The 27734-nt window shown below is 49.0% G+C and overlaps 1 protein-coding gene across 3 annotated transcripts in view; it reads right to left on the bottom strand.

The window, feature by feature from the left end:
- The window catches only part of XDH (xanthine dehydrogenase), a 440380-nt gene that overhangs the window by 224148 nt on the left and 188498 nt on the right, over positions 1-27734 (bottom strand). The gene's annotated exons all lie outside the window — the stretch shown is intronic.

Genomic DNA, 27734 nt, shown 5'->3' with positions numbered 1-27734 from the left:
AGGTGGGACCCCATGCCAGAATCTGCGTAGTCGTCCAATCAATAGATGGATTGTGAAGACGGAGCCATGGAAGGCCCAGGACCACAGGATGTGTGGCCCTTGGAATCACTAAAAAAGAAATAAATTCGGAATGAAGAACTCCCACTCTCAGACGAACTGGTAGAGTCCTTAGGGAAATAACTGCATCAAAAATCTTGCTGCCATCCACGGCAGTTAAGAAGATGGACGAAGGAAGTCTCTCGGTGGGTAGGGACCACCGTTTAACATAGGCTTCGGTAATAAAGTTCCCAGCTGCTCCGGAATCAAGGAGGGCAATGACGTTCCGATAACGTTGAGCAATTTGGAGCGACACTGGGAGATTACAATCATGAGGAGATGGAGAGGAGATCATTACTCCTAGCCGGCCCTCTCCTGGGCGAGCTAGGGTTTGGAGTTTTCCCGGACGTTCGGGACAGGCATTGATGGTGTGAGACGGAGCTGCACAGTAAAGACAAAGAGATTTAGAGAGACGTCTTCGGCGCTCAGCAGGAGTTAAACGGGAACGGCCAATTTGCATGGGCTCGTCTTTAGATGGTGACAGTTGGCGAGGAGGAGGAGCAGAAGATTTTGGAGCAGATGATCTTCCACGCTCAGTTGCTCTCTCTCTGAAACGTAAATCAACTTTCGTGCAGAGTGAGATTAGCTCATCTAACTTGGAAGGTAAGTCTCTGGTAGCTAACTCATCTTTAATACGCTCAGATAAGCCATGCCAGAATGCAGCATACAGGGCCTCGTCATTCCATGCCAGTTCGGATGCCAGGATCTGGAACTGTATAAGATATTGTCCTACAGTACGTGATCCCTGGCGTAAACGGAGAATCTCAGATGAAGCTGAAGTTACCCGGCCTGGCTTGTCGAAGATACGCCTGAATGTTGACACGAATGCAGTGTAGGAGGATAGCAGGGTGTCGGACCTCTCCCATAACGGTGATGCCCAATCAAGGGCTGAGTCACTGAGAAGAGAGATAATGTAGGCAATTTTTGTACGGTCACTGGGAAAATTGCCAGGTTGTAGCTCAAACTGAATCTCACACTGGTTGAGAAATCCCCTGCAGAATCTTGGAGATCCGTCAAATTTTGCTGGCGTTGGAAGATGAAGACGTGGAGCAGAAATGGGTAAGGTGGGTGGGGTCATAGCTGGAGTCACTGTGGTTGACGCACCGGACGCGTCTGATCCACGGAGGGTTGTCTGAATCCCATCCAGCCGAGTAGAGAGATCCTGGAGACAGCGGATGATGTGGCCCTGTGCAGCCTCCTGATGTTCAAGTCGGGCTGCCAGTTCTTGCATCGGCCTGGCCGCTTGATTCTGGTCTCCGGCTGGATTCATATGGTCAGTGCTTACTGTCACAACTGAGGGCCTGAACTGACGGGAGGCAGCCTCAGTTGTAGGGGCTGAGATGTAACGGAACCTGGGAGGTTGTATCAGACCCCTAGACATGTAAGTAACATGTAGAAGAAATGCCCGAAGGCGTGAACACGACAACCAGGTTAAAAGTCAATGATGTTTATTTATGACAAACTCCGTAACACAGCAGCAGTAAAAGAAAACATAAAAATCAGCAGAGGATAAATACAGTTCCTGGGTTCTACAGGATGGCAAGGGCCACAGGGCTCTGGTAGTGTGAGATAGTTCTTATAATCTTCTAGTTGGAAAGTCCTTACCAGGCCCGACTGTAGCAATGGAGATAGCCCAGGATCGTACCAGCTGGTGTTCCAGGAAAAGCTGGGCTGCTGTGGATAAAACGGCTGCTGTGGGTACTGGCTGGAACCAGACTGATGTTGGCACGGAGTGGATACTGGCTGAAACCAGTTAAATGATAAATGTAGCTTGAGAGCGATGAAATATGAAGTGATGTTTGGAGCTTGAGAGCGGTGAAATAATAATGCCGGTGATAAATGATAATCTGTAGAAAAGGGTACCGGCACTTTAAGAAGAGCTGATCTCTGCTGGAAGCTGATTGCTGTAAGCAGGTGGATCTGTAGCTGGAAGCAGATGAATCCAAATGGATAGGAGAGTCAGGCTACACCGCAGGTGGAATGCTGGTGCGGGTCTCTTTAGTGGAGGTTTGGAGATAGGAACTGGAACCTGGAAAACAACCACAGGAGAGAGACAAACTGGAACAAGGTTTGACAACCAAAGCACTGACGCCTTCCTTGCTCAGGCACAGAATACTTATACCTGCAGCAAGGAAGGGATTGGCTAGGCAATTATGCAGATTAACATTGCAAACAGTAGATTGGTGGAAATGAACAGATGACAGAATCCAAGATGGCTGCGCCCATGCAGACACTTGGAGGGAAGATTGGTTTGTAATCCATGTGGGAATTAAAACAGTAATGGCGGCGCCGGCCACAGGAGACAGGAGACGCCAGACTGATAAGTGCACATTTAACCACGCGGGCACAGCGGAGGCCGCGGCTGACGTAATCACCACTCTGACACTCTGCATGCAGAAACTCAGGAACAGCGGCGGAGGCCGCGGGAGACGCCATTCCGGATGTTACAGGCGTTGCGGTGACCGCGTCTCAGAGTGACAGGAGAGGAGGCAGGAATGTGGACATCAGTATGACAGATGGGATCTGGTCCTGGAACGCTGAGCCAGCCTTAGAAGGCATCTGAAGGGTAAGTAATGGCGTCCAGATACCCGGATCGTGACAGTAGTGACTGGTGCTCAGAGTAACTGTGGAGAGCATCCTGTAGTAGTGACTGGTGCTGAGAGTAACTGTGGAGAGCACCCTGTAGTAGTGACTGGTGCAGAGAGTAACTGTGGAGAATACCCTGTAGTAGTGACTGGTGCTGAGAGTAACTGTGGAGAGCACCCAGCAGTAGTGACTGGGGCTGAGAGTAACTGTGGAGAATACCCTGCAATAGTGACTGGGGCTGAGAGTAACTGCGGAGAGCACCCTGTAGTAGTGACTGGTGCTGAGAGTAACTGTGGAGAGCACCCTGTAGTAGTGACTGGTGCTGAGAGTAACTGTGGAGAGTATCCTGTAGTAGTGACTGCTGCTGAGAGTAACTGTGGAGAGCACCCTGTAGTAGTGACTGGTGCAGAGAGTAACTGTGGAGAATACCCTGTAGTAGTGACTGGTGCTGAGAGTAACTGTGGAGAGCACCCAGCAGTAGTGACTGGGGCTGAGAGTAACTGTGGAGAATACCCTGTAGTAGTGACTGGTTCTGAGAGTAACTGTGGAGAGCACCCTGTAGTAGTGACTGGTGCAGAGAATAACTGTGGATAGCACCCTGTAGTAGTGACTGGTGCTGAGAGTAACTGTGGAGAGCACCCTGTAGTAGTGACTGGTGCTGAGAGTAGCTGTGGAGAGCACCCTGTAGTAGTGACTGGTGCTGAGAGTAACTGTGGAGAGCACCCTGTAGAAGTGACTGGTGCTGAGAGTAGCTGTGGAGAGCACCCTGTAGTAGTGACTGGTGCTGAGAGTAACTGTGGAGAGCACCCTGTAGTAGTGACTGGTGCTGAGAGTAGCTGTGGAGAGCACCCTGTAGTAGTGACTGGTGCTGAGAGTAACTGTGGAGAGCACCCTGTAGTAGTGACTGGTGCTGAGAGTAGCTGTGGAGAGCACCCTGTAGTAGTGACTGGTGCTGAGAGTAGCTGTGGAGAGCACCCTGTAGTAGTGACTGGTGCTGAGAGTAACTGTGGAGAGCACCCTGTAGTAGTGACTGGTGCTGAGAGTAGCTGTGGAGAGCACCCTGTAGTAGTGACTGGTGCTGAGAGTAGCTGTGGAGAGCACCCTGTAGTAGTGACTGGTGCTGAGAGTAGCTGTGGAGAGCACCCTGTAGTAGTGACTGGTGCTGAGAGTAACTGTGGAGAGCACCCTGTAGTAGTGACTGGTGCTGAGAGTAGCTGTGGAGAGCACCCTGTAGTAGTGACTGGTGCTGAGAGTAACTGTGGAGAGCACCCTGTAGTAGTGACTGGTGCTGAGAGTAGCTGTGGAGAGCACCCTGTAGTAGTGACTGGTGCAGAGAGTAACTGGGGAGAGCACCCTGTAGTAGTGACTGGTGCTGAGAGTAACTGTGGAGAGCACCCTGTAGTAGTGACTGGTGCTCAGAGTAACTGTGGAGAGCATCCTGTAGTAGTGACTGGTGCTGAGAGTAACTGTGGAGAGCACCCTGTAGTAGTGACTGGTGCTGAGAGTAACTGTGGAGAGCACCCTGTAGTAGTGACTGGTGCTGAGAGTAGCTGTGGAGAGCACCCTGTAGTAGTGACTGGTGCTGAGAGTAACTGTGGAGAGCACCCTGTAGTAGTGACTGGTGCTGAGAGTAGCTGTGGAGAGCACCCTGTAGTAGTGACTGGTGCAGAGAGTAACTGGGGAGAGCACCCTGTAGTAGTGACTGGTGCTGAGAGTAACTGTGGAGAGCACCCTGTAGTAGTGACTGGTGCTCAGAGTAACTGTGGAGAGCATCCTGTAGTAGTGACTGGTGCTGAGAGTAACTGTGGAGAGCACCCTGTAGTAGTGACTGGTGCTGAGAGTAACTGTGGAGAGCACCCTGTAGTAGTGACTGGTGCTGAGAGTTGCTGTGGAGAGCACCCTGTAGTAGTGACTGGTGCTGAGAGTAACTGTGGAGAGCACCCTGTAGTAGTGACTGGTGCTCAAAGTAACTGTGGAGAGCATCCTGTAGTAGTGACTGGTGCTGAGAGTAACTGTGGAGAATACCCTGTAGTAGTGACTGGTGCTGAGAGTAACTGTGGAGAGCACCCAGCAGTAGTGACTGGGGCTGAGAGTAACTGTGGAGAATACCCTGCAATAGTGACTGGGGCTGAGAGTAACTGCGGAGAGCACCCTGTAGTAGTGACTGGTGCTGAGAGTAACTGTGGAGAATACCCTGTAGTAGTGACTGGTGCTGAGAGTAACTGTGGAGAGCACCCTGTAGTAGTGACTGGTGCTGAGAGTAGCTGTGGAGAGCATCCTGTAGTAGTGACTGGTGCTGAGAGTAACTGTGGAGAATACCCTATAGTAGTGACTGGTGCTGAGAGTAACTGTGGAGAGCACCCTGTAGTAGTGACTGGTGCTGAGAGTAGCTGTGGAGAGCACCCTGTAGTAGTGATTGGTGCAGAGAGTAACTGTGGAGAGCACCCTGTAGTAGTGACTGGTGCTGAGAGTAGCTATGGAGAGCACCCTGTAGTAGTGACTGGTGCTGAGAGTAACTGTGGAGAGCACCCTGTAGTAGTGAATGGTGCTGAGAGTAGCTGTGGAGAGCACCCTGTAGTAGTGACTGGTGCTGAGAGTAACTGTGAAGAGCACCCTGTAGTAGTGACTGGTGCTGAGAGTAGCTGTGGAGAGCACCCTGTAGTAGTGACTGGTGCTGAGAGTAACTGTGGAGAGTACCCTGTAGTAGTGATAGGTGCTGAGAGTAACTGTGGAGAGCACCCTGTAGTAGTGACTAGTGCAGAGAGTAACTGTGGAGAATACCCTGTAGTAGTGACTGGTGCTGAGAGTAACTGTGGAGAGCACCCAGCAGTAGTGACTGGGGCTGAGAGTAGCTGTGGAGAGCATCCTGTAGTAGTGACTGGTGCTGAGAGTAACTGTGGAGAATACCCTGTAGTAGTGACTGGTGCTGAGAGTAACTGTGGAGAGCACCCTGTAGTAGTGACTGGTGCTGAGAGTAGCTGTGGAGAGCACCCTGTAGTAGTGACTGGTGCTGAGAGTAACTGTGAAGAGCACCCTGTAGTAGTGACTGGTGCTGAGAGTAACTGTGGAGAGCACCCTGTAGTAGTGACTGGTGCTGAGAGTAACTGTGGAGAGCACCCTGTAGTAGTGACTGGTGCTGAGAGTAACTGTGGAGAGCACCCTGTAGTAGTGACTGGTGCAGAGAGTAACTGTGGAGAATACCCTGTAGTAGTGACTGGTGCTGAGAGTAACTGTGGAGAGCACCCAGCAGTAGTGACTGGGTGTCACAACTGAGGGCCTGAGCTGACGGGAGGCAGCCTCAGTTGTAGGGGCTGAGGTGTAAAGGAACCTGGGAGGTTGTATCAGACCCCTAGACATGTAAGTTACATGTAGAAGAATTGCCCAAAGGCGTGACCACGACAACCAAAGTAAAAGTCAATGATGTTTATTATGACATACTCCGTAACAACAGATTGGTGGAATTGAACAGGTGACAGAATCCAAGATGGCTGCGCCCATGCAGACACTTGGAGGGAAGTTTGGTTTGTAATCCATGTGGGAATTAAAACAGTAATGGCGGCGCCGGCCACAGGAGACTGTCACGATCCGGGTATCTGGACGCCATTTCTTACCTATCGGATGCCTCCTAAGGCTGGCTCAGCGCTCCAGGACCGGATCCCATCTGTTATCCTGATGTGCACATTCCCGCATCCTCTCCTGTCTCTCTGGACGCAGTCACAGTAACGCCTTATACATCTGGCATGGCGTCTCCCGCGGCCTCCGCCGCCGTCCCTGAGCTTCTGCATTCAGAGTGGCGATTACGTCAGCCGCGGCCTCCGCTGTGTCCGCGTGGTCGGATGTGCATCTGTCAGCCTGGCGTCTCCTGTCTCCGGTGGCCGGCGCCGCCATTACTGTTTTCCAGACCACATGGATTACAATCCAAACTTCCCTCCAAGTGTCTGCATGGGCGCAGCCATCTTGGATTCTGTCAGCTGATCATTCCTACCAATCCGTTGTCAGTATTATTAATTTGCATAATTGCCTAGCCAATGCCTTCCTTGCTGCAGGTATAAATAGGTTGTGCCTGAGCAAGGAAGGCGTCAGTGCTTTGGTTGTCAAACCTAGTTCCAGTTTGTCTCTCTTCTGTGAATGTCTTCCAGGTTCCAGCTCCTGTCTCCAGACTTCTGCTATAGAGACCCGCACCAGCATTCCATCTGCGGTGTAGCCTGACTCTCCAATCCATTCTGGACTCACCTGTTTCCAGCTACAACATCACCTGCTTCCAGCTCAGCTTCCAGCAGTGTATAGCTTCTCTTAAAGGGCCGGTGTCCTTTCTGCAGTTTACCACTCTCCACCGGTATTATTATTTCTCCGCTCTCAAATTCTACATTTCATCTACATTGCTTCGCTCTCAAGCTTTATTTATTATTTAACTGGTTCCAGCCAGTATCCACTCCGTGCCAACACCTGTCTGGTTCTAACCAGTACCCACAGCAGCATTTTATCTACAGCAGTCCAGCTTTCCCTGGAACACCAGCTGGTACGACCCTGGGCTTTCCTCATTGCTACAGTTGAGCCTGGTAAGGACTTTCCAACTTGCAGATAATAAGAACTGTCTCATACCACCAGAGCTCTGTGGCCCCTGCCACCCTGTAGTACCCAGGAACTGTATTATTATTTCTCTGCTGATTTTTATGTTACTTTTTACTGTGATGCATGGAGTTTGTCATAAATAAATATCATTGACTTTTACTCAAGTTGTCGTGGTCACGCCTTCGGGCGGTTTCTCTTCATGTTACTTACATGTCCAGGGGTCTGATACAACCTCCCAGGTTCCGGTACATCTCAGCCCCTACAACTGAGGCTGCCTTCCGTCAGCTCAGGCCCTCAGTTGTGACAGTAAGCACTGACCAAATGAATCCAGCCGGAGACCAGGATCAAGCGGCCAGGCCGATGCAAGAACTGGCAGCCCGACTTGAACATCAGGAGGCTGCACAGGGCCACATCATCCGCTGTCTCCAGGATTTCTCTACTCGGCTGGATGGGATTCAGACAACTCTCCGTGGATCAGGCGCATCTGGGGCGTCAACCACAGTGACTACAACTATAACCCCACCCACCTTACCCGTTTCTGCTCCACGTCTTCATCTTCCAACGCCAGCAAAGTTTGACGGATCTCCAAGATTCTGCAGGGGATTTCTCAACCAGTGTGAGATTCAGTTTGAGCTACAACCTGGCAATTTTCCCAGTGACCGTACAAAAATTGCCTACATCATCTCACTTCTCAGTGGCTCAGCCCTTGACTGGGCATCACCGTTATGGGAGAGGTCCGACACCCTGCTATCTTCTTACACTGCATTCGTGTCAACATTCAGGCGCATCTTCGACGAGCCAGGCCGGGTAACTTCAGCTTCGTCTGAGATTCTCCGTTTACGCCAGGGATCACATACTGTAGGACAATATCTTATACAGTTCCAGATCCTGGCATCTGAACTGGCATGGAACGACGAGGCCCTGTATGCTGCATTCTGGCATGGTTTATCCGAGCGTATTAAAGATGAGTTAGCTACCAGAGACTTACCCTCCAAGTTAGATGAGCTAATCTCACTTTGTACAAAAGTTGACTTACGTTTCAGAGAGAGAGCAACTGAGCGTGGAAGATCATCTGCTCCAAAATCTTCTGCTCCTCCTCCTCCCCAACTGTCACCAACTAAAGATGAACCCATGCAAATTGGCCGTTCCCGTTTAACTCCTGCTGAGCGCCGAAGACGTCTCTCTGAGTCTCTGTCTGTATTGTGCAGCCCCGTCTCACACTATTCATGCCTGTCCCAAACGTCCGGGAAACTTCAAATCCTAGCTCGCCAAGGAGAGGGCCGGCTAGGAGTAATGATCTCCTCTCCATCTCCTCAAGATTGTAATCTCCCAGTCTCGCTTCAAGTTGCTCAACGTTATCAGAACGTCATTGCCCTCCTGGATTCCGGAGCAGCTGGGAACTTTATTACCGAAGCCTATGTTAAACGGTGGTCCCTACCCACCGAGAGACTTCCTTCCTCCTTTTCCTTAACTGCCGTGGATGGCAGTAAAATTTTTGATACAGTTATTGCTCTAAGGACTCTACCAGTTCGTCTGAGAGTGGGAGTTCTTCATTCCGAACTTATTTCACTTTTAGTGATTCCAAGAGCCACACATCCTGTGGTCCTGGGCCTTCCATGGCTCCGTCTTCACAATCCTACAATTGATTGGACGACTACGCAAATCCTGGCATGGGGTCCCTCCTATGCTGAGACATGTTTGTTTAAAGTGTTGCCTGTGTGTTCTTCCTCCCCCAGGTCGTCTGATGTTCCACCTCCTCCATATCAAGATTTCACGGATGTGTTCAGTAAAGCTTCTGCTGATATCCTTCCTCCTCATAGAGAATGGGACTGCCCGATTGATCTCGTTCCAGGGAAGGTTCCACCTCGAGGCCGAACTTATCCGTTGTCTCTGCCCGAGACGCATTCTATGGAGGAATACATTAAAGAGAACCTAGCAAAGGGGTTCATTCGACCTTCTTCTTCTCCAGCCGGCGCAGGCTTCTTTTTTGTAAAAAAGAAAGATGGTGGTCTGCGGCCGTGCATCGACTACAGAGGTTTGAACGACATTACCATCAAGAACCGCTATCCTTTACCCCTGATTACTGAGCTCTTTGACAGAGTTAGCGGAGCTACCATCTTTACAAAGCTGGACTTGAGAGGTGCATACAATCTCATCCGGATCCGTGAGGGTGACGAGTGGAAGACCGCATTTAACACCCGTGACGGACATTATGAGTACCTCGTCATGCCCTTCGGATTGAGCAATGCTCCAGCTGTCTTCCAGCATTTCGTCAATGAGATCTTCAGAGACATTCTATACCGTCATGTCGTGGTCTATCTAGATGATATCCTCATTTTTGCCAACAATTTAGAGGAACATCGTTTTTGGGTAAAGGAGGTTCTGTCCCGTCTCCGTGTCAATCATCTCTATTGCAAATTAGAGAAATGCGTCTTTGAAGTCAAGTCCATTCCGTTTCTAGGGTACATTGTGTCCGGTTCCGGACTAGAGATGGATCCTGAGAAACTACAAGCAATCCAGAATTGGCCGGTACCCTTAACCCTCAAAGGGGTCCAGAGGTTCTTAGGGTTCGCCAATTATTACCGAAAGTTTATACGAGACTTTTCCACCATTGTGGCGCCTATTACTGCTTTCACCAAGAAGGGTGCTAACCCGTCCAAGTGGTCTGAAGAAGCCATGCAAGCTTTTCATCTTTTAAAACAGAGGTTCATCTCTGCGCCTGTCCTGAAACAGCCCGACATCGACTCTCCTTTCATCCTAGAGGTGGATGCCTCCTCCGTTGGAGAAGGAGCGGTGTTATCTCAGAGGGCTAAAGATGGCCATTTACATCCTTGCAGTTTCTTCTCACGGAAGTTCTCCCCAGCGGAGCGCAACTATGCCATTGGCGACCAGGAGTTGCTAGCCATCAAGCTCGCTCTAGAGGAGTGGAGATATCTGTTGGAGGGAGCTTCTCATTCAATCACCATCCTTACAGACCACAAGAACCTTCTATATCTGAAAGGCGCACAATGTCTCAACCCTCGTCAGGCCAGATGGGCACTTTTCTTTTCCAGGTTCGACTTTAAACTCCAGTTCTGTCCGGGCTCTCAGAATCGCAAGGCCGATGCCCTTTCCCGCTCATGGGAGCAAGAAAATGAGTCAGAGTCTTCAGACAAGCATCCTATTGTAAGTCCGTTGGCATTCTCCACGGTAGGGATGGACTCTACGCCCCCATCAGGGAAAAGTTTTGTGAAGCCGACACTAAGGAAGAAGCTCATGCATTGGGCCCATGCTTCCCGCTTTGCCGGACATACAGGTATGCAAAAAACCCTGGAGTTTATCTCTAGGTCCTATTGGTGGCCAACTCTGAAAAAGGACGTTTTGGAGTTTATTGCATCTTGCCCAAAGTGTGCTCAACATAAAGTATCCCGCCAGTCGCCTGCGGGGCAACTGGTTCCACTATCTGTTCCCCGTCGACCATGGACCCATTTGTCGATGGATTTTATTACAGATTTGCCCATGTGCAACAAGTTTAATACCATCTGGGTGGTAGTTGACCGGTTCACCAAGATGGCACACTTCATTCCTCTCACCGGTCTTCCGTCAGCTTCCAAGTTGGCTCAAGTGTTCATACAAGAGATCTTTCGACTCCACGGTCTTCCAGAAGAAATTATCTCAGATCGAGGAGTTCAATTCACAGCCAAATTCTGGCGAAGTTTATGTCAAGCCCTCCAAGTCAAGCTAAAGTTTTCCACGGCTTACCATCCTCAGACCAATGGTCAAACTGAGAGGGTGAATCAGGACTTGGAGTCCTTCCTCCGCATCTATGTGTCCTCCTCTCAAGATGACTGGGTTCAATTACTTCCCTGGGCCGAGTTCTGTCATAACAACCAGTATCATTCTTCATCTTCTTCAACACCATTCTTCACCAACTTTGGATTCCACCCTAAAGTCCCTGAGTTCCAACCGCTTCCAGCAACTTCTGTTCCCGCAGTGGATATCACCTTGCATCAGTTTGCCAATATCTGGAAGAGCGTACGATCAGCTCTGCTCAAGGCATCGTTCAGGTACAAGAAGTTTGCGGATAAGAAGCGTCGAGCAGTTCCTGCTCTCAAGGTGGGTGATCGGGTATGGTTATCCACGAAGAATTTGAGGTTAAGAGTTCCCAGTATGAAGTTTGCACCTCGCTACATCGGTCCTTTTAAAATTGATCAAGTCATCAATCCTGTTGCTTACAGACTCCAGTTGCCTCCCTTCTTAAAGATACCCAGGACATTCCATGTTTCCCTGTTGAAACCGCTAATCTTGAATCGGTTTCATTCCTCACTTCCTCCAACTCCGAAAGTCCAAACTCAACGAGGCGTTGAGTATGAAGTAGCCAAGATCCTGGACTCACGTCACCGTTATGGTCAACTTCAGTATCTTATTGACTGGAAGGGTTATGGCCCTGAGGAACGTTCATGGACTAATGCTTCTGATGTCCATGCTCCTGCCTTGGTCCGGAGATTCCATTCCAAGTTTCCTCAAAAGCCAAAGAAGTGTCCTGGGGCCACTCCTAAAGGGGGGGGTGCTGTCACGATCCGGGTATCTGGACGCCATTTCTTACCTATCGGATGCCTCCTAAGGCTGGCTCAGCGCTCCAGGACCGGATCCCATCTGTTATCCTGATGTGCACATTCCCGCATCCTCTCCTGTCTCTCTGGACGCAGTCACAGTAACGCCTTATACATCTGGCATGGCGTCTCCCGCGGCCTCCGCCGCCGTCCCTGAGCTTCTGCATTCAGAGTGGCGATTACGTCAGCCGCGGCCTCCGCTGTGTCCGCGTGGTCGGATGTGCATCTGTCAGCCTGGCGTCTCCTGTCTCCGGTGGCCGGCGCCGCCATTACTGTTTTCCAGACCACATGGATTACAATCCAAACTTCCCTCCAAGTGTCTGCATGGGCGCAGCCATCTTGGATTCTGTCAGCTGATCATTCCTACCAATCCGTTGTCAGTATTATTAATTTGCATAATTGCCTAGCCAATGCCTTCCCTGCTGCAGGCATAAATAGGTTGTGCCTGAGCAAGGAAGGCGTCAGTGCTTTGGTTGTCAAACCTAGTTCCAGTTTGTCTCTCTTCTGTGAATGTCTTCCAGGTTCCAGCTCCTGTCTCCAGACTTCTGCTATAGAGACCCGCACCAGCATTCCATCTGCAGTGTAGCCTGACTCTCCGATCCATTCTGGACTCACCTGTTTCCAGCTACAACATCACCTGCTTCCAGCTCAGCTTCCAGCAGTGTATAGCTTCTCTTAAAGGGCCGGTGTCCTTTCTGCAGTTTACCACTCTCCACCGGTATTATTATTTCTCCGCTCTCAAATTCTACATTTCATCTACATTGCATCGCTCTCAAGCTTTATTTATTATTTAACTGGTTCCAGCCAGTATCCACTCCGTGCCAACACCTGTCTGGTTCTAACCAGTACCCACAGCAGCATTTTATCTACAGCAGTCCAGCTTTCCCTGGAACACCAGCTGGTACGACCCTGGGCTTTCCTCATTGCTACAGTTGAGCCTGGTAAGGACTTTCCAACTTGCAGATAATAAGAACTGTCTCATACCACCAGAGCTCTGTGGCCCCTGCCACCCTGTAGTACCCAGGAACTGTATTATTATTTCTCTGCTGATTTTTATGTTACTTTTTACTGTGATGCATGGAGTTTGTCATAAATAAATATCATTGACTTTTACTCAAGTTGTCGTGGTCACGCCTTCGGGCGGTTTCTCTTCATGTTACTTACATGTCCAGGGGTCTGATACAACCTCCCAGGTTCCGGTACATCTCAGCCCCTACAACTGAGGCTGCCTTCCGTCAGCTCAGGCCCTCAGTTGTGACAGAGACAGGAGACGCCAGACTGATAAGTGCACACGCGGAGGCCGCGGCTGACGTAAACACCACTCTGACACTCTGCATGCAGAAACTCAGGAACAGCGGCAGAGGCCGCGGGAGACGCCATTCCGGATGTTACAGGCGTTGCGGTGACCGCGTCTCAGAGTGACAGGAGAGGAGGCAGGAATGTGGACATCAGTATGACAGATGGGATCCGGTCCTGGAACGCTGAGCCAGCCTTAGAAGGCATCTGAAGGGTAAGTAATGGCGTCCAGATACCCGGATCGTGACAGCACCCCCCCCTTTAGGAGTGGCCCCAGGACACTTCTTTGGCTTTTGAGGAAACTTGGAATGGAATCTCCGGACCAAGGCAGGAGCATGGACATCAGAAGCATTGGTCCATGAGCGTTCCTCAGGGCCGTAACCCTTCCAGTCAATAAGATACTGTAGTTGACCGTAACGGTGACGTGAGTCCAGGATCTTGGCCACTTCATACTCAACGCCTCGTTGAGTTTGGACTTTCGGAGTTGGAGGAAGTGAGGAATGAAACCGATTCAGGATCAGCGGTTTCAACAGGGAAACATGGAATGTCCTGGGTATTTTTAAGAAGGGAGGTAACTGAAGTCTGTAAGCAACAGGATTGATGACTTGCTCAATTTTGAAAGGACCAATGTAGCGAGGTGCAAACTTCATACTGGGAACTCTTAACCTCAAATTCTTCGTGGATAACCATACCCGATCACCCACCTTGAGAGCAGGAACCGCTCTACGCTTCTTGTCCGCAAACTTCTTATACCTGAACGATGCCTTGAGCAGAGCTGCTCGTACACTCTTCCAGTTGTTTGCAAACTGATGCAAGGTGATATCCACTGCTGGAACAGAAGTTGCTGGGAGCGGTTGGAATTCAGGGACTTTAGGGTGGAATCCAAAGTTGGTGAAGAATGGTGTTGAAGAAGATGAAGAATGATACTGATTGTTATGACAGAACTCGGCCCAGGGAAGTAATTGAACCCAGTCATCTTGAGAGGAAGACACATAGATGCGGAGGAAGGCCTCCAAGTCCTGATTCACCCTCTCAGTTTGACCATTGGTCTGAGGATGGTAAGCCGTGGAAAACTTTAGTTTGACTTGGAGGACTTGACATAAACTTCGCCAGAATTTGGCTGTGAATTGAACTCCTCGATCTGAGATAATTTCTTCAGGCAGACCGTGGAGTCGGAAGATCTCTTGTATGAACACTTGAGCCAACTTGGAAGCTGACGGAAGACCGGTGAGAGGAATGAAGTGTGCCATCTTGGTGAACCGGTCAACTACCACCCAGATGGTATTGAACCTGTTGCACATGGGTAAGTCTGTAATGAAATCCATCGACAAATGGGTCCATGGTCGACGGGGAACGGATAGTGGAACCAGTTGCCCCGCAGGCGACTGGCGGGATACTTTATGTTGGGCACACTTTGGGCAAGATGCAATAAACTCCATGACGTCCTTTCTCAGAGTTGGCCACCAATAGGACCTAGAGATAAACTCCAGGGTTTTTTGGATATGTCCGGCAAAACGGGAAGCATGGGCCCAATGCATGAGCTTCTTCCTCAGTACCGGCTTCACAAAACTTTTCCCTAGTGGGGGCGTAGAGTCCATCCCTACCGTGGAGAATGCCAACGGATTGATAATAGGATGCTTGTCTGAAGACTCTGACTCATTTTCTTGCTCCCATGAGCGGGAAAGGGCATCGGCCTTGCGATTCTGAGAGCCCGGACAGAACTGGAGTTTAAAGTCGAACCTGGAAAAGAAAAGTGCCCATCTGGCCTGACGAGGGTTGAGACATTGTGCGCCTTTCAGATATAAAAGGTTCTTGTGGTCTGTAAGTATGGTGATTGAATGAGAAGCTCCCTCCAACAGATATCTCCACTCCTCTAGAGCGAGCTTGATGGCTAGCAACTCCTGGTCGCCAATGGCATAGTTGAGCTCCGCTGGGGAGAACTTCCGGGAGAAGAAACTGCAAGGATGTAAATGGCCATCTTTAGCCCTCTGAGATAACACCGCTCCTACTCCAACGGAGGAGGCATCCACCTCTAAGATGAAAGGAAAGTCGATGTCGGGCTGTTTCAGAACTGGTGCAGAGATGAACCGTTGTTTTAAGAGATGAAAAGCTTGCGTAGCTTCTTCAGACCACTTGGACGGGTTAGCACCCTTCTTAGTTAAAGCAGTAATAGGCGCCACAATGGTGGAAAAGTCTCGTATAAACTTTCTGTAATAATTGGCGAACCCTAAGAACCTCTGGACCCCTTTGAGGGTTAAGGGTATCGGCCAATTCTGGATTGCTTGTAGTTTCTCAGGATCCATCTCTAGTCCGGAACCGGACACAATGTAACCTAGAAACGGAATGGACTTGACTTCAAAGACGCATTTCTCTAATTTGCAATAGAGATGATTGACACAGGGACGGGACAGAACCTCTTTTACCCAAAAACGATGTTCCTCTAAATTGTTGGCAAAAATGAGGATATCATCTAGATAGACCACGACATGACGGTATAAAATGTCTCTGAAGATCTCATTGACAAAATGCTGGAAGACAGCTGGAGCATTGCTCAATCCGAAGGGCATGACGAGGTACTCATAATGTCCGTCACGGGTGTTAAAGGCGGTCTTCCACTCGTCACCCTCACGGATCCGGATGAGATTGTATGCACCTCTCAAGTCCAGCTTTGTGAAGATGGTAGCTCCGCTAACTCTATCAAAGAGCTCAGTAATCAGGGGTAGTGGATAGCGGTTCTTGATGGTAATGTCGTTCAGACCTCTGTAGTCAATGCACGGCCGCAGACCACCATCTTTTTTCTTTACGAAAAAGAAGCCTGCGCCGGCTGGAGAAGAGGAAGGTCGAATGAACCCTTTTGCTAGGTTCTCTTTAATGTATTCCTCCATAGAATGCGTCTCAGGCAGAGACAACGGGTAAGTTCGGCCTCGAGGTGGAACCTTCCCTGGAACGAGATCAATCGGGCAGTCCCATTCTCTATGAGGAGGAAGGATATCAGCAGAAGCCTTACTGAACACATCCGTGAAATCTTGATATGGAGGAGGTGAAACATCAGACGACCTGGGGGAGGAAGAACAGACAGGCAATACTTTAAACAAACATGTCTCAGCACAGGAGGGACCCCATGCCAGAATCTGCGTAGTCGTCCAATCAATAGATGGATTGTGAAGACGGAGCCATGGAAGGCCCAGGACCACAGGATGTGTGGCTCTTGGAATCACTAAAAAAGAAATAAATTCGGAATGAAGAACTCCCACTCTCAGACGAACTGGTAGAGTCCTTAGGGAAATAACTGCATCAAAAATCTTGCTGCCATCCACGGCAGTTAAGGAGATGGACGAAGGAAGTCTCTCGGTGGGTAGGGACCACCGTTTAACATAGGCTTCGGTAATAAAGTTCCCAGCTGCTCCGGAATCAAGGAGGGCAATGACGTTCCGATAACGTTGAGCAATTTGGAGCGACACTGGGAGATTACAATCATGAGGAGATGGAGAGGAGATCATTACTCCTAGCCGGCCCTCTCCTGGGCGAGCTAGGGTTTGGAGTTTTCCCGGACGTTCGGGACAGGCATTGATGGTGTGAGACGGAGCTGCACAGTAAAGACAAAGAGACTCAGAGAGACGTCTTCGGCGCTCAGCAGGAGTTAAACGGGAACGGCCAATTTGCATGGGCTCGTCTTTAGATGGTGACAGTTGGCGAGGAGGAGGAGCAGAAGATTTTGGAGCAGATGATCTTCCACGCTCAGTTGCTCTCTCTCTGAAACGTAAATCAACTTTCGTGCAGAGTGAGATTAGCTCATCTAACTTGGAAGGTAAGTCTCTGGTAGCTAACTCATCTTTAACACGCTCAGATAAGCCATGCCAGAATGCAGCATACAGGGCCTCGTCGTTCCATGCCAGTTCGGATGCCAGGATCTGGAACTGTATAAGATATTGTCCTACAGTACGTGATCCCTGGCGTAAACGGAGAATCTCAGATGAAGCTGAAGTTACCCGGCCTGGCTCGTCGAAGATACGCCTGAATGTTGACACGAATGCAGTGTAGGAGGATAGCAGGGTGTCGGACCTCTCCCATAACGGTGATGCCCAATCAAGGGCTGAGCCACTGAGAAGAGAGATAATGTAGGCAACTTTTGTACGGTCACTGGGAAAATTGCCAGGTTGTAGCTCAAACTGAATCTCACACTGGTTGAGAAATCCCCTGCAGAATCTTGGAGATCCGTCAAATTTTGCTGGCGTTGGAAGATGAAGACGTGGAGCAGAAATGGGTAAGGTGGGTGGGGTTATAGCTGGAGTCACTGTGGTTGACGCACCGGACGCGTCTGATCCTCGGAGGGTTGTCTGAATCCCATCCAGCCGAGTAGAGAGATCCTGGAGACAGCAGACGATGTGGCCCTGTGCAGCCTCCTGATGTTCAAGTCGGGCTGCCAGTTCTTGCATCGGCTTGGCCGCTTGATCCTGGTCTCCGGCTGGATTCATATGGTCAGTGCTTACTGTCACAACTGAGGGCCTGAGCTGACGGGAGGCAGCCTCAGTTGTAGGGGCTGAGGTGTAAAGGAACCTGGGAGGTTGTATCAGACCCCTAGACATGTAAGTTACATGTAGAAGAATTGCCCAAAGGCGTGACCACGACAACCAAAGTAAAAGTCAATGATGTTTATTATGACATACTCCGTAACAACAGATTGGTGGAAATGAACAGGTGACAGAATCCAAGATGGCTGCGCCCATGCAGACACTTGGAGGGAAGTTTGGTTTGTAATCCATGTGGGAATTAAAACAGTAATGGCGGCGCCGGCCACAGGAGACAGGAGATGCCAGACTGATAAGTGCACACTTAACCACGCGGGCACAGCGGAGGCCGCGGCTGACGTAAACACCACTCTGACACTCTGCATGCAGAAACTCAGGAACAGCGGCGGAGGCCGCGGGAGACGCCATTCCGGATGTTACAGGCGTTGCGGTGACCGCGTCTCAGAGTGACAGGAGAGGAGGCAGGAATGTGGACATCAGTATGACAGATGGGATCCGGTCCTGGAACGCTGAGCCAGCCTTAGAAGGCATCTGAAGGGTAAGTAATGGCGTCCAGATACCCGGATCGTGACACTGGGGCTGAGAGTAACTGTGGAGAATACCCTGCAATAGTGACTGGGGCTGAGAGTAACTGCGGAGAGCACCCTGTAGTAGTGACTGGTGCTGAGAATAACTGTGGAGAGCACCCTGTAGTAGTGACTGGTGCTGAAAGTAGCTGTGGAGAGCACCCTGTAGTAGTGACTGGTGCTGAGAGTAACTGTGAAGAGCACCCTGTAGTAGTGACTGGTGCTGAGAGTAGCTGTGGAGAGCACCCTGTAGTAGTGACTGGTGCCGAGAGTAACTGTGGAGAGCACCCTGTAGTAGTGACTGGTGCTGAGAGTAACTGTGGAGAGCACCCTGTAGTAGTGACTGGTGCTGAGAGTAACTGTGGAGAGCACCCTGTAGTAGTGACTGGTGCAGAGAGTAACTGTGGAGAATACCCTGTAGTAGTGACTGGTGCTGAGAGTAACTGTGGAGAGCACCCAGCAGTAGTGACTGGTGCTGAGAGTAACTGTGGAGAATACCCTGCAATAGTGACTGGGGCTGAGAGTAACTGCGGAGAGCACCCTGTAGTAGTGACTGGTGCTGAGAGTAACTGTGGAGAGCACCCTGTAGTAGTGACTGGTGCTGAGAGTAACTGTGGAGAGCACCCTGTAGTAGTGACTGGTGCAGAGAGTAACTGTGGAGAATACCCTGTAGTAGTGACTGGTGCTGAGAGTAACTGTGGAGAGCACCCAGCAGTAGTGACTGGTGCTGAGAGTAACTGTGGAGAATACCCTGCAATAGTGACTGGTGCTGAGAGTAACTGTGAAGAGCACCCTGTAGTAGTGACTGGTGCTGAGAGTAACTGTGGAGAGCACCCTGTAGTAGTGACTGGTGCTGAGAGTAACTGTGGAGAGCACCCTGTAGTAGTGACTGGTGCAGAGAGTAACTGTGGAGAATACCCTGTAGTAGTGACTGGTGCTGAGAGTAACTGTGGAGAGCACCCTGTAGTAGTGACTGGTGCCGAGAGTAACTGTGGAGAGCACCCTGTAGTAGTGACTGGTGCTGAGAGTAACTGTGGAGAGCACCCTGTAGTAGTGACTGGTGCAGAGAGTAACTGTGGAGAATACCCTGCAATAGTGACTGGGGCTGAGAGTAACTGCGGAGAGCACCCTGTAGTAGTGACTGGTGCTGAGAGTAACTGTGGAGAGCACCCTGTAGTAGTGACTGGTGCTGAGAGTAACTGCGGAGAGCACCCAGCAGTAGTGACTGGGGCTGAGAGTAACTGTGGAGAATACCCTGCAATAGTGACTGGAGCTGAGAGTAACTGCGGAGAGCACCCTGTAGTAGTGACTGGTGCTGAGAGTAACTGTGAAGAGCACCCTGTAGTAGTGACTGGTGCTGAGAGTAACTGTGAAGAGCACCCTGTAGTAGTGACTGGTGCTGAGAGTAACTGTGGAGAGCACCCTGCAGTAGTGACTGGTGCTGAGAGTAACTGTGGAGAGCACCCTGTAGTAGTGACTGGTGCTGAGAGTAACTGTGAAGAGCACCCTGTAGTAGTGACTGGTGCTGAGAGTAACTGTGGAGAACATTCTGTAGTAGTCACTGGTGCTGGAAATATCACAGGAGCATATTGTTAGCTGTGGAGAGTACTCAGCAATGGTGACTGGTGCTGAGAGTAGCACAGTAGCAGATTGAGTTTATTCTGAAAAAACTCCACAGTAAACTAGGAAACAGACTACAGCAGAAGTTGTTTTTCTGGCAATGAGTAACAGCCAGAGAGAGACTTATATATGATGCCCTGGCTGCTAATAGGTCACTTGAAGTCATGTGCAGGGGAACAGATTTGGGATTAGTTAATAAGCGGCCAGTTGACTGCAAGCAAGATGGCGGCACCCATATTGCAGTGGCGTCAGGCACCACATGTGAAACAAACAATTATCGGTAGCAGCACACCATGGGAGACATCCAGACAGCTGGGAAACATGTGCAAGGCTCTCCTATAGGGATCAGAGGTGCTTTGCACTATAATACCGCTGCCACCTTTTATCACCACCCCAATTTAGCTCCACCCCCACCAGGAGACTTCTTTTCATTAGTCTGAGTCCCCTATGACCATGGGACCCATACCAGAACTTTGCCCTACAACAGCCCCCTACAATCAGCAGGGAAGTAACAAACCCATACTTTCCCTCTTGCTTGCAGTCTCTGTCCTGGGCGGGCCTGCGGAGTCATTCATTGGTACCAGCTGCTGGGTTTGAGTGACAGGGGCTGTACTCACTAATGGCTGACCTGCCTCAGGCTATAGACAGTGGTATTCCATGCTTGTGAAAACCCCTTTTGCGATAACATAGGAAATCATTCCCAAATATGAAAGCTTAAAAAAAAAAAGGATCACAGCTTATAGAAAAATTACTAAAATTTTTTTTAACCTAATTTATAAATAAAATCTCGCTGGGTCAACGGAGAGACATTCAGCTCCCCGGTGATACCGACTGGCAGTGGTAAGAGGGCTTCAAATGTTTTTTTCTGGTCAGGTCATGGGTTTCCAGTTACACTTTCACTAAAATATTAATGATATTAATAGAAATGTAAGTAAAAAATATAAAAATAACAATGACAATAGTAATTGTGATGATTCTCATACTAATACTTCTGAAGAAACTGAATAAGGTTCCCCAGCTTCTGGAGTCGTATCGCCACTTTATTAAACGTAGATTTTAAGATTCTTTTACAAAATTATGACCACAAGATTTTAAGGTATCCTCCCCACTACTCCTCACCTCTCACCAATTAGGTTTTAGTAAAGGGCGCCATTCTGTAGTAGGGATTATTATTATTAAATCATACGTCCTAACTGGGAAATTGCCAGTATACTGTAATACTATACACATTACGCCACAGTAGTTCCACTTATACATGTTATGCCACACAGTAGTACCCCTTATACACATTACACCATGTAGTCCTTATACACAGTATGTCACACAGTAGTACCCCTTATACACAGTATGCCACACAATAGTACCCCTTATACAAGTTATGCCACACAATAGTACCCCTTATACAGGTTACACCACAGCAGTACCCCTTATACACATTATTCCACAGTAGTCCCCCTTACACACAGTATACCACACAGCAGTAACCCTCCTACATAGTATGCATCACAGTAGTACCACTTATACTCAGAATGCCACACAACAGTACCCCTTATACATGTTATGCCACATGGTAGTACCCCTTATACACAGTATGTCACACAGTAGTACCCCTTATACACAGTATGCCACACAATAGTACCCCTTATACAAGTTATGCCACACAATAGTACCCCTTATACATGTTACACCACAGCAGTACCCTTATACATATTATTCCACAGTAGTCCCACATACACACAGTATACCACACAGCAGTAACCCTCCTACACAGTATGCATCACAGTAGTACCACTTATACTCAGAATGCCACACAACAGTACCCCTTATACATGTTATGCCACACAGTAGTACCCCTTATGCACATTACACCACAGTAGTACCCCTTATACACATTACACCACAGTAGTACCTCTTTTAAACAGTATGCCACACAATAGTACCCCTTATAATTTATTTATTTATTTATTACCAGTTATTTATCTAGCGCACACACATTCCATAGCGCTTTACAGAGAATATTTGGCCATTCACATCAGTCCCTGCCCCAGTGGAGCTTACAATTTATATTCCCTACCACACGTACATGCACACACATTCATGCTAGGGTTAATTATTGTTGGGAGCCAATTATCCCACCAGTATATTTTTGGGATTGTGGGAGGAAACCAGAGCACCCGGAGGAAACCCACGCAAGCACGGGGAGAATATACAAACTCCACACAGTTAGGGCCATGGTGGGAATTGAACCCATGACCTCAGTGCTGAGAGGTAGTAATGCTAACCATTACACCATCCGTACTGCCCCCCTTATACACAGTAGGCCACACAGTAGTAACCCTTATATACAGTATGCCATACAATAGTACCCCTTATACACAGTATGCAACACAATAGTACCCCTTATACACAGTATGTCACACAGGTAGTACCCCAAACATACAGCAAGATACACAATAATACCCTATACACATGGCACACAGCAGCTCCCCTTATACACAGTATGCCACAAAGTAAGTACCCCTTATACACAGTATGCCACGCAGCAGTACACCTTATATGCAGTATGCCACGCAGTAGTACCACAGTAATCACCCCAGGTTTTTTTTTTACAGATATGCATAGGTTAAATATAACAATCAGGAGTGGAGACATTTGCAACTTTTCTCCATGAGCACCAATGAACAGGACAAGCTCCCCCCACCCACATTCCCTCCCCCCTGCTGGGTGACTCACCAGGCTGCTGCTGTCTTCCACTACTCTGGGCTTCTGTAGCTCTACGCTCAGTGTGCAATGCGGAAGCTGGAAGGTAGAGCTCCGGAGCTCAAGTTCCAGACTCTGCTAGCTGCCACCTGACAAGAAGTCGACACAAAATAAAGTACAGTTCCAGACCGCCCTTGTAACAGGGAGCCAAGGATTGCTGAGAGCTGTAGTTTATATTGAGTGGATCCTGCCCACATTCAGCCCTGGCGGGTCCTTTGCAACCGCTGCCACAGAGGGTGATTAATGTGATCATATCGGCACCCCCTCCAATCTGGCACCAAGGGCACGTGCAAACACCCCCCCCCCCCCCCCCATCCCCAGTTGCGGCCCTGGATTAGGACAGCCATTGTAACAACTGTTGATTGATTCCTCAGCTCACTCCGTCTTCTCAGCCTCGATACCTGTTGGGCCTTTGACTTTTATTCTGTGGTCACATCATTTTCTGAGCGTGCTGAAGTCAGCGGCTGCACCCTCGAAGGCGGCTTACCTGGCCCTGGCAGTGTGATTTTTCCAGACATCCTGATTAGTCCAATGGTTTCTCAGATGTCCAATGGGCACGCAGTTGATCCAGTGCTGTGTACTCGGATGCAGCAGCGGATTACAGAAAATGACAGTGGGCATTTTTTAACACAAGACGCCTCCTGCAGCTTTAGCATATTTTCGTGTCCACCTCTGCATCAGCTCCCTATATGTAGTCCTGGCAGCCAAAGGCGTTGGCCCTTTCTTTATCTCCTTGCTCTGATATTTTCATGTCTTCTCTAGTACTTCACTCATAATTAATGGCATGAAGTTTGATAACTTTGCTCTCCATTGTGGTACCCAATAGGGTTGCTCTCTCTCACCCCTCTTTAATTTGTCCGTTCATCTGGTCATCCGTCTTCTTCAGAACTCTCCATCTTTTGTTGATATCCAAATTGGTTGCAGTAAAATTAAAGTCTCCACATTTGCTGATGACCTTTTGTTATATTTGGGGGTCCCCGTCCATTCCCTTCCTTCTGTCCTCAAGTTATTTGGCCACATCTTGGTGGGACCTTTTGCCCCTTCCATACGTGGAAAAATGTTCAACACATAACAGTCATTTTCTGTATATTTCTTTGGATCCTCATATTGCATGTGAAAATTATATCAATGTCCTAACATTGTAGATTATAATCATGCTGCCATATTACGTCATTGGCAAGATTGGCTGCAGAGTAGTGAACTTTATACTCCCTACTCCTTGTAGTGATGTTTCTTGCCTGATACTGACATCACCTTCTGTATACACCAATATGACCAGGAGCTGCCTGAGGCATTAGACTTAATCCCCTTTTGTGGATGACCAGACGTGTGTGGCAGCTTCTGCGTTTCATTGACAATGCTGACTTTCAGGATGGTGCGGTGTCTCTTCTGTCAGGCAGATGATTGATGTAAAGCAGGGATGGGGAACCTGTTTTCTGCAAAGAGCCATTTGGATTTTTTCAACAACATTCGTGGGCCTAGGAAAGTAGGCATGGCCTTACACATAATGCCCACATTGGTGCTCCTTACACATAATGGCCGCAGTAATAGCTGCTCACACATACTGCCCCCATTAATGCCAGCTACATATAATGCCCCAGTATGGTGCCATTTACACATAATGCCCCAGTATAGTGCCATTTACACATAATGCCCCAGTATAGTGCCATTTACACATAATGACCCAATATAGTGCCATTTACACATAATGCCAAAGTATAAAGCCATTTACACATAACGCCCTAGTATAGTGGCAGTTACACATAATGCCCCAGTATAGTATCAGTTACACATAGTGCCCCAGTATAGTGCCAGTTACACATAATGCCCCAGTATAGTGCCAGTTACACATAATGCCTCAATACAGTGTCCGTTACACATAATGCCCCAGTATAGTGCCATTTACACATAATGCCAAAAATATAGTGCCATTTGCACATAATGCCCCAGTATAGTGCCATTTACCCATAATGCCCCAGTATAGTGCCAGTTACACATAATGCCCCAGTATCGTGCCATTTACACATAATGCCCCAGTAGTGCCATTTACATATAATGCCCCAGTATAGTGCCATTTACACATAATGCCCCAGTACAGTGCCAGTTACACATAATGCCCCAGTACAGTGCCAGTTACACATAATGCCCCAGTATAGTGCCGGCAGAGCGCTCACCACCACTGCAGGACAGGTCCCACCCAGACTCCTGTACACCACTGGTCCAGGTCCTGGGAAAGCTACGCAACGCAGCAAAGCCATTCCTCCTGCCCGCAGCCAGCAGAGCAGACCTCCATTGAGATCTCTCTCCAAAGCTGCCTCACATCACTGCCTGGAGCCATCTCCTACGCACTGCATCATGGGAGATGTCATTTTCTTACACTGTACACTGTATACAGCACACAGTGTAAGAAAACTACATCTCCCATGATGCCGTACGTGGCGGATGGCTCTACACTATGGAGCTGCCTTGGCAGGGCTGGACAAAATGCTTCTCCGGGCCATATAAGGCCCGCAGGCCGGAGGTTTCCCACCCCTGATGTAAAGGGTCATAGACCTCTGCCTTATACTGAAGCATCTACCTTGTACCCAGTTATTAAAACTTATCCCTTAGCTTTTTTGAAATCCCAACATTACTTGTATTCAGTGATCAGGGGATTGCCCTTGCGGATTGGTCCAATCTCCTGGATTGGCTATTGCTGACTCTTCGCGTTTCGTGGGCACACTGAAACGCGTCCATGGACTGTTGCTGTCAGTTTGTGAGACGAGTCCCTATTGAGAGCAGTTCCATGGCTCACTCTGTAATAAATGTTGGTTAGATCACTGCTGATGTAGTCCCCCTTCCTGAGCAGAATGAATGCCGAGTGAGCTACTCTTGATGATGACACCTCAGCAGCAATCTGACCAACATTTATTACAGAGTGAGCCATAGACCCTCACTGATTCTACACTCTACTCACAAACTGGCATAAGACAGTCTGAGGAAGCAAGCAGTGTGCCTGTGAAACGCGTCACAATGACCATATTTCCATGTTTCTGTTCAGAAAATGTAAAATACATTTTAAATAAAACATAGAAATATATCACCTTACTAACTCTGTATAAATATTTGCTATCTCCTATGTGTGCCTACATTGTAGAGAGAAATAGTCATGGCTTAATGTATATTATACTAACTTATTTGTTTCAGTGCCCTGTGGTTTTATGATTTATTGATAGAAATCTTGTTTGACTATAACTGTTTGCTTTCATCATCTTGTGACACAACCCAAAGATTCATTGCAGATACCATTGTATCCAATGCACACTGGAACCCAACCATGTAATATGCCTGGGAAAGTGTGATGTATGATGTATATACTTAGCTAAAGAGCACAGAAGAAAACAAAGAAATGAAAGTCCAAAAAGTGGCAAGTCATATGAAGGCGGAAATCGCAACGTTTGAGAAGTCTTATATTAGTGACATGTAAAAAAAACAGACTTGAGGTTCCATCACACAACTGACTACTATATAACACTGATGTGCTGCAATTTAGAAAAACAATGGGGCTGATTCAGACCCGATCAGTGCTGTGCATTTTCGCACAGCAGCAATCAGGTCTGAACTGTGCAAGCGCCGGCTCCGCAGTGCCGCCGCAAGCGCCGCAGTGCTCCAGCGCATGGCAGACAGCCGACACCTGTCGTAGCCCTGCGATCGCCTCGGCCTGACTGACAGGCAGAGGCGGTCGCTGGGTGGGAGGGGGCGGGCCGGCAGCATTTAGGGGCGGGCCGCGGTGGCTGCATGACATCACATGCAGCTGCTGTGACCCGGGCAGCGACGAGTGGCTCCCTGCCAGTGCGCAGCAGATGCGCTGGCTGGGAGCTACTCCTGAAGCACAAAAGCATTGCCGTTGTGCGATGCTTTTGTACTTGTGTGACAGGGAAGGGACTGACTTGCGGGGCGGGCTAGCCCTGTGCTGGGCGTCCCCCCCCATGTCTGTGTGACTGATCGTAGGTGTGCGAAAATCAGCAGAGCTACGATCAGCTCTGAATTAGCCCCTATGTTTCTTGAATGAATGACACACATATCCACCTCGGCCCATAACCTACAAATGTTTGGCAACATATATGCGTGCACTATCTGAAAAAAATGGTTGCATTTGTGCAACATGAAATGCACAGTAAGGGTTATATTTACTAATGTGCGGGTACTCTACTGGAATGGTTGGGAGGTTCCCGAAAACCGGGTGGCCCTCCCGGCCCCCCGGAAGAACAGGCAAATCTCCAGACTTCAAAAGAATCTCCCTGCCTGTCCGCCCATGTAGCAAGGAAAGTGCGCGGTCCAGGTATCAACGACGCTGGGTGAGTTGCGTCATCGTAGCCACTCCCCCTGCTGTAAAAAGTCGGTAATCTTGGCATTGTAAAGCAGGGGGCATGGCTACAATGATGTGTTGCAGTCACCACGCCCTCATTCCGCCCACTTTGATCGCCACACCCCCATCACCCCCCAGCTGAGCAGAAGTAGGTAAGTATAAAATAGATGCGCCCTAGCTTAATTTTAAGTATCAGTGTAAAACCAAGGCTGCTCAGTTTTTGTTCGCTACATGCAAAAACAGCAACTATTTTCCCTGCATGTAAAAAAAAATGCATTTGAACCCCTTGAACTGTAATATAGCTCATTCCAGAAGCCAATTGCTAATTATACCCCTTTCAGACCTCCAGCTATGAACATGGGTTATTGGCACATAAGCGCACATAACCCGTGTTCATGTGTGGTCTGAAAGGTGCCAGGGGAAAAATACTGGGTCGAGCGACTCGGTATTTCAACCCTGGTAGCGAGCAGGGATGAACTCGTATACAACCCAGCTCGCTGTGTGGTGTGAACGGGAGCCAGGTCGATGCGACCTGTTTCTTATTCACTGTGTGTGTACGGGCGGCGCTTGGAGATTATGTGATCTATAAGCGCCGACACTGCCGCGCCGCCGCCGCGCCGTTGTTTGCAACCCGGCATATTGCCGGGTTTGTGACGTCAGCGGTGACGCACCCTGGGAACTCCTGTCTCAGGCGGCGTGAAAGGGGTATTACTTGCACCTTTTTATAGGCTCCTAGCTGACTTATTTTTTGCAATTTTTGGTGCAAACT

This window comes from Pseudophryne corroboree, chromosome 4, assembly GCF_028390025.1.
Source record: "Pseudophryne corroboree isolate aPseCor3 chromosome 4, aPseCor3.hap2, whole genome shotgun sequence".
NCBI classification, from domain to species: domain Eukaryota; kingdom Metazoa; phylum Chordata; class Amphibia; order Anura; family Myobatrachidae; genus Pseudophryne; species Pseudophryne corroboree.
The sequence above is the reverse complement of the archived record's forward strand: the minus strand, read 5'-3'. Positions and strand labels throughout refer to the sequence as shown.